Raw genomic sequence first — 10,535 nt, 5'->3', positions numbered from 1 at the left:
GAAAGATTCCTCTGAAGACGAGCCGCCTCAGCGGGTTTAAAACAGGAATGGGGGGCTTTTTGGACGAGCGCGAATATGGAGGAGCAATCTCTTCAGAAACCAGCTACTCCAGAAACCCCTCCTCCTGCAAAAGCTCCTGGTCCTCTGCCTTTATTACCCACTCCTTCTGATGAGCAGCCAGTATTCTCCTTCTCAGACCCCTACCTTACTTACCGGATAAACCGCCTTCTCAGACAAATGCAAGATGTAAGAATTCTCCTTGGTCATCTGGTCATGGAACTGAGGAACTTGTCTGCCCACCGGAAGCCTGCCACTACAAAGGTTGCTGACAAATGAAAGCAAGCTATTCATCCATGATATTTAACCACCACAATCATTCCAGCTCTTTCTGTACCACACATACTCAGTTATTGTTTTGCAAGCTGGTTTGATACTTTCTTAGAATAATGAAACTGAGTGTGAATAAATGTGTACAGGGTTACACCCAGAAAAAAAAAAAAAAAACAGGAATGGGGGGGTGGGGTGGGCAGAGATGCAGCATTTAAGAGCACTTGCTGCTGTAGCATGGACCGGAGTCCAGGTCTCTGCACCCATGTTAGGTATCTCATGGGGATCTGGTGAGCTCTTCCGGCCTCTGCAGGTGGCACTGTAGTGACGTGGTGTGCTTGCTTAGATGTAGGCAAACATTCTGTACTAACGACACAAGCTAAAGTCATCGGAGAAGAGAGACCCCTCGGGTGAGAAAATGCCTCCATGAGATCTGACCGTAACAGGAACTGAATCCTGAGCTGCTCTGGGTCACATGGCTGATTTATTGTTTGGCTGAGACAGGGTCCCATCACGTATCTCAGGGTCACGTATCTCCAACTTGCTATGTGGCTGAGGGTGACCTTGAACTTCTGGTCCTTCTGTCTTTACCTCTCAAGTACTGAGATCAAAAATGTGCACACCATGTCTCGTCTGTATACTTGGGGCGGGGGTGGAGCTCAGGGCTTTGTGCTTCTTGATGAGCACTCTACCAGTTGAGCTACATTCCCAACCCCAACGTCCTGGTGTGTTTGTTCTTGTTTTGTTTTAAATGTGATTTGTTTGTGTGTTATTTATGAGTGTGTCTTAGGGTTACTATTGCTACGATGAAAAACCATGGCCGAAAGCAACTGCGGGAGGAAAGGGTTTATTTTGCTCATGGGTCTATATAACAGGTCATCATCAAAAGCAGGGAAAGCAGGGACCTAGAGAGAGGAGCTGATGAAGGGGCCATGGAGGGGTGCTGCTTACAGGCTTGCTGTCTTACTGACTCAGGACCACTTGTCTGGGAACAGCATTGCCTGTAATGGGCAGGGTCCTCCCCCATCAATCTCTAGACGGGACCCTGTCTCAGCCAAACAATAAATCAGCCATGTGACCCAGAGCAGCTCAGGATTCAGTTCCTGTTACCTTAGGCATCCACCCATAGGGAAGACTCTTGGTGTGCATGGGAGGCCAGAGGATCGCATCTAAATTAAGTAGCTTTCCTTCTCAAAGGGAAGCTCCTGATAACCCTGCAAGGGAAGGTATAGAATTCTGTAAATGACTCAATAGCTTCAGAAAGTACCTGAGACTGGCCGGGTTCACTAGGCTCTGCCCTTCCATGAGCATACAGAGGCAGTGAAGAACACACAGACTTTATCAGAGAAGTGTCAGCAACTAGAAGAGGCAAAGACCAGGGAAGTGACTCTTAAGCTGTTGAGCTAGCTGCCTGCACAGTGTGCAGTGTGCTCCTGGTTTCTAGCTTTCACGAGCAGTCACCCATGCTGGGGTGGGCTTTTCGGGACACAGCTGTGTTTGAGATATTTCTGCTCCTATAAGTAACCCCTCAACTACACTCAATCCTCGTAAAACTCACTGGCCCACTAGGTTGAACTCGGTGGTTGCTTGCTTCTGTCTGCCTTCTGTTCCCTGTGCCAGGTGATTAGACAGTGTTAGCATCGCCCCAGGAACACTGTCATACAACAGCAGTAATTCAGTGTGCTTGTTCTGAGATCTCCTGACTGCAGACTGCTACTGTGTTGCCTCTTTCTGGGGCCGCCACTCTAGAGCTCACCACCCGCCTCTGTTATATAATCCTGAGTGAACTACTTTTTCTCTGAGACCTGCTCTCCTGTGTTGGAAGAATTCAAGAATTGAAAAGGAGGAGGCCTGACAGTGACCCTTTGCCAAAACGCTGGGATTGGAGGAATTAAGGCCCAAAAGAGAGCAGTTACTGCCAGTGTGAATCTGAGAAGAGGCTCTCCCATACTCACTCCCCCATGCTCCAACCCAACAACAGGGGCAGATCAAAACCTCCAGATTAATTTGGGGAGTCTGAAAGTGGGGAAAACTGTCCCTGGGTCCTGCCACCAAGTTTCTTGCTAAGAATGCTAACACATCTACAATCCCAGGAGTTAGGAGACTGAGGCAAAAGGATTGCAAGTTTGAGGACAGCCTGACTATATAGGGAAACCATATCTTAAACTAAAAAGCTCGTTGGTAGAATCTTTACCTAGTGTATTAGGTACCTCTGTTGCTGTGCTAAAATACCCTGTGTTGTAGTCTGACCCCCTCCCCCAGCATAGCTGCAGCCATTTTGTCCCATGCCAGCCAGCTATTTCATATTGCTGCTGTAATATGCCTGCCAGTCATTGACACACAAAAATAATGACTCAGAGCAGGGTCAAGCTGACCACATCCCTGCTATGTTCTGTATGAGGTTTAATTTTAAGAAATTCCACAAAGCTTTATACATACGACCCATCAACTTAAAGGTCAATATGAATCTTTAAATATACCTCTAAAAAAGTTCTAATATGAACCTCTAAAATATCCCGAGTCAGAGCTGACCACCAGGAAACACTTCCTGAATCTGTGTATGAGCTCATTGTGGCTCCTTTTTTTTTCTCTTCTTTTTTTTCTTTTATCTTTTTTTTTTTTTCTGGAGCTGAGGATGGAATCCAGGGCTTTGTGCTTGCTAGGCAAGTGCTCTACCACAGAGCTAAATCCTCAACGCCTTTTGTTCTTTCTTTCTTTCTTTTAAAGATTTATTTATTTATTATACATAAGTACACTGTAGCTGTCTTCAGACACACCAGAAGAGGGCATCTGATCTCATTACAGATGGCTGTGAGCCACCATGTGGTTGCTGGGAATTGAACTCAGGACCTCTAGAAGAATAGTCAGTCCTCTCAACCTCTGAGTCATCTCTTCAACCCAGTTTTGTCATTTATAAGCCTGTCTGAGAGATGTTTGTTGTCACATGCTCGAATAATTCTGAACCTCATCCCTGATTTGATCAGTACTAGGATATGTGTTCAATGAACCATCCCTGTCTGACTGACATCGATGTTCATATAGTTGTGGGGTGACTTTCAGACCCCAACACTCTGAAAAAAGCAACTTAAGGGAGAAAGGATTTATCTTGGCTCACAGTAGGTGCAGTGGTAGGAGACTGAGGCAGCTGGTCACGTTGTATCCCTAGTCAGGAGGAGCAGAGAACAATGAGCATTTAAGTTCGGTTAACTTACGACAGGTTTTTGTTTTTTTTTTTTTAATTTATGAGCCATGCCATGATAGTGCATGTCTTTAATACCAGCACTCAGGAGGCAGAAGACAGGTGGATCTGTAAGAGTTTGAAGCCAATCTGGTCTACAGAATGAGTTCCAAGACAGTCCTAGACAGCCTGGACTATCTAGAAAAAAAAAACAACATTTATTTTTAAAAATAAATGTGTGTTTGTCTCTCTCTGTGTGTGTGTGTGTGTGTGTGTGTATGTGTGTGTGTGTGTGTGTGTGTGTGTGAGAGAGAGAGAGAGAGAGAGAGAGAGAGAGAGAGAATAACCAGGTGCTGGGACCCAAATTCAAGTCTTTTGCAAGAGCAGAAAACACTCTTAACCACTGAGCCATCTTTCCATCCCCAGCGTTTTCCTCTTTCCATAGTCTAAGCCTCAAGCCCAGAATAAATGGTGTGGCCCTCCATTAGAGTGGTCTCATCTCATTAACCTAATCTGAATAAACCCTCACAGGTGTCTAGAGCAGTGACTCTCCGCCTTCCTAAAGCTGTGAACTTTAATACAGTTCTCTCACATTGGGTTGACCCCCAGCCATAAAATTATTTTTGTTGCTACTTCATAACTGTAATATTGCTACTGTTATGAATCACAATGTAAACATCTGTTTCCCCATGGTCTTAGGTGACCCCTGTGAAAGGGTCATACTAAACCCACAGGTTTATTCTAGATCTTGTCAAGTTGACATTAACCATCACACTCTGGTTTCAACTGTTGGGGGAGCAGTAGTAAATGGAGAGCTGCCATTTTGATAGACGCAAGTCCGAGGTGTTTCAAGTTCATATGGCTACAGGTGTGCTGTTTGCTGGCTCCGTGGAGGGGGAAGGGGAGTCAGGACTTTCACCGAGCTCCGGTACAGCGGGAATGCGGAAGTGTTACAGCTCTTAGAGGAGAAGCGAGGAGGTTTGGACAGCCTGTGCTGGGCAGGTAGCCAAGGTCCCAAGTCTCTCATCAGCTACCGCAGCATTGACAGCAACAGCTATAGGCGTGGCAGCGGTTTGAGCCTGTCCCCCAGGCAGGTCCAAGGTCCATCAATGAACGCTTCTGGAGAGAGAATGCTTCCCCAAGTGTTACAGCTCAGTAAAGACAGCACTCTCAGGTGACCTCAATCCTCAGTGAAGTAACTTGTGAGCTTTATTCCACATGGACAGGGACAGATGAACCTTAAGTAGTGGGGTGGGATTTAGGGGGTAGATGTTTCCTATTGGCTGAGCTTGCGACGCTGGTGATGCTCTATTTGCATAGGGAAGTACTCCAGGTGCTACAGTACAAGACTGTCCACCCATGGTCTTCTCAGTGGGGTGTTGTGGTTACACGTGTTCCAGAGCAGGTAAGAAGAAGATTAACTCCTACCGCTCTCAGATTTCAGATTCCTGGGTCTGAGCTCACTCAGAAATTCTGCAGACCTGCGACCACCCACCTGCTTTAAATGTCTCATGAGATAGGGGAAAGGTGCCTTCCAGCCTGTCACTCTCCTCATTTGTAAGTCAGACCTTGATGACAGTAATGAGAAATGTCATCGTTTTTGGCAAATTTATTTATGTCTCTGGAATGGCTAAACTTAAAAGACTGACAGTATCAAGTGTTGACAAGGCCATGGAAGAACCGACACTCTCAAACGCGTTGGTGGACTCCACTAATTGGAAATACCTACCAAAGATAAACATCCATGAACTTGGGGTCTCAGCAACTCCAGTACTGAATTTATGTCCAATAGAAGTAAGTGCATGGGCTGGAGAGATGGCTCAGCGGTTAAGAGCACTATCTACTCTTCCAGAAGTCCTGAGTTCAACTCCCACCAACCACATGGTGGCTCACAACCATCTGTGATGGGATCCGATGCCCTCTTCTGGTGTGTCTGAAGAGAGTGACAGTTATATTATATACATAACATAAATAAATCATTAAAAATATGGCTTCCATAGGTTATGTTTCAATATTCATAAGAACTGTCTTAAGCGCCAAGCACATAGGATGAGGACACTTTTGAACGAATACTTTCTGTCAAGAACTAATTCACTCCACAAGAACAGTGTTAGCCCCATTCAAAGGGAGAGCCCCATGACCCACTTACCTCTAAGTAGGTACTTTAAGAGTTAAGAGTCAGGGGGTTGGGGATTTAGCTCAGTGGTAGAGCGCTTGCCTAGCAAGCACAAAGCCCTGGGTTCGGTCCCCAGCTCGGAAAAAAAGAAAAAAGAAAGAAAGAAAAAAAAAAAGAGTCACTTAGGTTCCACCGCCTCATCACCACTTGAGACTGAGCTTTCAGGATGGGGATCCTCAGAGTGGTCACGCTCAGACCACGCCCGAGCCATGACAGCAGCTTTATTCATGAATCAAAAGTTAGAAATAGGACCGGAGAGATGGCTCAGAGGTTGAGAGCACTGACTGCTCTTCCAGAGGTCCTGAGTTCAATTTCCCAAGCAACCACATGGTGGCTCACAACCGTCTGCAACGGGATATGGCGCCCTCTTCTGTTAGTCGGGCGTATATGCAGGCAGAACATCGCATACATTAAAAAAAAAGTTAGAAATTGTTGCGCGCCCAATGTCCCGCCAGCACGCAGCAACAGGATTCTTCTGTGAACAAGCCTTTACTGTGTTACAGCTCTTCTTAGTGTTACAGCTCTTCTCAGTGTTACAGCTCTTCTTAGTGTTACAGCTCTCTTGAACAGGGACCCGGAGCAGCAAAGTCACTGGCCTTATATACACAACAGTATGCTAATTATCTCTCAGGGATTGGTGGGGCATGGATCACCCCACTATCACCCCACTACTTGTCCTCCAGGGATTGGCGGAGAATGAATCACCCCATTAGCGTGGTACCGCCCCTCATTAGCATATTAACGGTCAACTGACACCTGGCACAAAAACCGCACATGTGCCGTACTGTTGTTCACCACTGGAGGGCGCCCTATATCTCATTATCGTATGGCCGCCCTAGCAAGGGGACAAGCCTGCACATGCGCAGTAAGTTGTCGACATCCAGACAAGGCTGGATGTCGGTGCCATCTTTGTTTCGCCCTGCTGCTCTCTACAAGAAATAACAACACTGTCTGCGGTACAAATAACCTGCAGGACATTCATGCCATAAACTTTTTTTTTTTGGTTCTTTTTTTCGGAGCTGGGGACCGAACCCAGGGCCTTGCGCCTCCTAGGCAAGCGCTCTACCACTGAGCTAAATCCCCAACCCCCATAAACTTTTTTAAAAAAAATTTATTTATTTATTATATATGAGTACACTGTAGCTGTCTTCAGACACACCAGAAGAGGTCATCAGACCTCATCATAGATGGTTGTGAGTCACCATGTGGTTGCTGGGATTTGAACTCAGGACCTCAGGAAGAGCAGTCAGTGCTCTTAGACGCTGAGCCATCTCTCCAGTCTGCTATAAACTTTTAAACTGAAAGAGAAAACCAACAGAGCATAGATGTACGTCAATGTTGAACGAAAGTCACTAGGTGCAAAATGACTTACTGTGTGAATCCTTTTCAACAAAGACCACAAAGGGAGGTGAAGAAAACTAGCAATGGCTGCTGAGCAGCTGACGGGTGTTGGGGGATCTCTGGAGCCTTAGGCTCTTTCTATCTTGATCCAGGAGGTGGTTTCATGAATCAATTCAGCAAAAAGAAAAGTTATGTATGTAGCCAGGCATATTGGCAGCACAACCCCCCCCTTTTTTTTTTCATTCTTTTTTTTTTTTTTTTCTTTTTTTCGGAGCTGGGGACCGAACCTAGGGCCTTGTGGTTGCTAGGCAAGCGCTCTACCACTGAGCTAAATCCCTAACCCCCCCCCCTTTTTTTTTTTTCATTCTTTAAGAAAATGTACTTGTTTCTCTACAGCAGAAATAGGGAAGTGGAATACGTCTGTGGAAAGCACATGTCTGCAAAGTGGGTCTCAGATCACATCCTTTCTTCTTTTTTTTTTTTTTTTAGTTCTTTTTTTTCGGAGCTGGGAACCGAACCCAGGGCCTTATGCTTCCTAGGTAAGCGCTCTACCACTGAGCTAAATCCCCAGCCCCTAGATCACATCCTTTCTAAAGCAGGCTTCTTGTTGCAATCTTACTCCTGGCTTTCCCAAAGCCGGCACAAATACTTCTCGTCTGTTTTGGCCTTCATAGCTGCCTCCTCTCTCAGACAGGCTTTCCTTTCTAGGTTCAAGCTTGTAAAGACTCGTCTTTTCACAGCCTTCTTGCCCTCAATAACCATATAGAATAAACTGCCACTGTCGGGGGCCCTCATTAAATAGCTGACCTTCACCCAGAACTTGTTCTTTGCAGCACCAAGCATCTCAAACCGGATCGTCTCTGGGCTCTCTTCCTCCTTCTTGAAGCGGCCTGACCACAGCAGGATCTTCTTCTCTAAGTCTGTGGGCTTGTGCGGCGGCACCCCGTGTCTGTAAGACTGGGTTGGAGCTTTGGGACTTTCCTGTGGCTTGGTCCAGAATCCACTGATCATCTTCAAGTCGGTGTTTCTGGTTAACCTTGGAGTTGAGGAAGCATTTCTTTCATATAACCTAAAATAATGCCCAGCCTCCAGGCGCAGGCCGCGGAGGCTCCACATGGCCGCTGCTCCGCCGACAACGGCAGCGACTACCTTTAATCCCAGCACTTGGGAGGCAGAGGCAGGTGCACCTCTGTGAGGTTGAAGCCAGCCTGGTCTACAGAGTGAGTTCCAGGACGGCCAGAGCTTTTACACAGAGAAATTCCGTCTTGGAAAAAAAAAAAAGCAAAACAAAACAACAAAAAACCTGACTAAACAAACAAAAGACAGTAGCATGTGGACTGGAGAGATGGCTCAGTGCCTCAAAACCTGTCAACCCAAATTCAAACCCAGGTATCCACATGGTGTAAGAGAGCTAACTCCCGGGGTTGGGGATTTAGCTCAGTGGTAGAGCGCTTGCCTAGCGAGTGCAAGGCCCTGGGTTTGGTCCCCAGCTCCGGAAAAAAAAAAAAGAGAGAGAGAGCTGACTCCCAGATGTTGTCTTTTGGTCTCCAAAAACATATGTGTCACGCACGCACACACCATACACACAAAATAAATTTTAAATAGGGCCAGCAAGATGACTCAGCAGCCTTCTGATATCCACATGCATGGCATAACATACAGAACACACAGGCGCACGCGTGTGCAGCATACACACACACACACACACACACACATACACACACACATGCACATAGATTAAATTTTAAGATTTCTCTGTGTGTAGCTCTGTCCTGGAACTCACTCTGCAGACAAGACTGGCCTTAACTCACAGAGATCCACCTGCCTCTGCCTTGCAAGTGCTGGGATCAAAGGTGTGCACCACCACTGCCCAGCAGAAAGAGAAAATTTTTAAAAAATAAATATTAAAATTCAATTCCCAGCAACCACATGGTGGCTCACAATAATCTGTAAAGAGATCTGATGCCCTCTTCTGGTGTATCTGAAGACAGCTACAGTGTACTTATATATAATAAATGAATAAATTTTTAAAAAAAGAAAAAGAAAAAAATATTAATGTATGATTTGTTTTATATTTATGCGTATGTACCTAAATGCATGCATGTGCACCATATCCATGCAAATGCCCTCCGAGGCCAGAAGAGGGTGTTGGATCCCCTGGAACCAGAGCTATTGGTGTTTGAGGCCAGGGTTGTGAATTCCCGATGTAGGTGCTGGAAGTGGAACCCAGATCTTTCAGAAGTACTCTGAACAGCCAGGCCATTCCTCCAGACCCTGAAAGATTGTTTTTAGGACCCAGCAATGTGGTAATACATTCTGTGTGCTTTACATCGTGTCGGTGTCACCTTAGAGCTTCAGTGGCCGCTCATTCACATGGCTGCCCAACCACTCTCTGCCAAAGCTGGAGGAGCAACAAAAGGTGTTGGGAGCAGCGCAGTGGGAAGGTCCCTAGGACAGCTTAGTGCCCAGAGTCTAGCCTTGGCCCTTGACCTTGGACAAAGCTCCAGAAAAGTCTGTCCTTGCCTCTCCGTGGGCCATCCCACGCAGAGCCTTTGCTCACCTCAGGATGCTTCGTCAGAAACTCAAGGCAAGAGTGGTGTCCACAACTAAGTGACAGAGGAGAGAGTTGGTTGACACACATTTATACCCTATACCACCAGAGGCCCAGGTTGTGGGCCTCCCTCCAAGGCAGGAGCTGAGGAATGGCACTGTGTAAACTAGTGTGCCAGGCAGGAGCTCAACTCTGTAACACCAGGGAAAGATGGTGTGGCTACATAAATGGTGCCAGATTACACATCAGAGAAGTGAGGACATAGGCTTTGGGCCTGGCTGTGGCTATCCCAACACAGGAGGCCAAAGCTTATCAGAACAGAATGCCCTGTGCTTTGCTCCACTCCACCTCAGAATGGAGAACCTACTAGAACAGATGGGTGCCCCCAAGGGCTCAGAGAAGGCAAAGATAGGGGACTGTCGCTGCACAGCTTCATCCTAGCTAATGCCCTAAACCATCATCACCCAGTAGTCTGCCCAGCAGATGGTGCCAGAGTGCCAGAGGGCCACTTGTCTGTCACAGAGCAACTCTGCCCCCGCCCCCACCTTTGCTCCTCCTACCTAGAATTCAGTGGGGTCCTGTCCAGAAGCCTTGTCTGACCTAGTCTGACCCTGTCGGGCCAACAGAGGCCTCAAAAAACCAGTGCAGCTCTGTCCAGTCCTCCAGCACTGGGCCAGTGCCCCTCTGTGAAATGGGTTCACATTAGGTTGGGCAGCAGGGGCAGGAGAGCTTTCTTAGGAGGCTTGAGCTAGGACAGGTAATAAGGAGAAAGACAGTTTTAGAAGTCTCCCTACTGGACCTCTGGGACCAGGAATTTGCACTCGAGACAAGGATGTCATTTTCTTTTTATTTCTTATTTACTTTTTGAAGAGGGATGAGACTCAGCTTGTGGCAGAGGTCAGAAGACAGATGTGGGAATCAATTCTTGCTTTCCACGTCATGGATTCAGGGAACCAAACTCA

General features: G+C 46.7%; 1 pseudogene across 1 annotated transcript; it reads right to left on the bottom strand.

Annotated features, from left to right (window-relative positions):
• Positions 1-7,412: 7,412 nt before the first annotated feature.
• Positions 7,413-8,242, bottom strand: LOC120095320 (protein FAM162A-like; annotated as a pseudogene). Its single transcript, XR_015631598.1, has one exon. The product of XR_015631598.1 is annotated as a protein FAM162A-like (transcript).
• Positions 8,243-10,535: the final 2,293 nt, after the last annotated feature.

This window comes from Rattus norvegicus, chromosome 10, assembly GCF_021556685.1.
Source record: "Rattus norvegicus strain SHRSP/BbbUtx chromosome 10, alternate assembly SHRSP_T2T, whole genome shotgun sequence".
NCBI classification, from domain to species: domain Eukaryota; kingdom Metazoa; phylum Chordata; class Mammalia; order Rodentia; family Muridae; genus Rattus; species Rattus norvegicus.
This window is presented reverse-complemented; position numbering and strand designations above follow the sequence as displayed.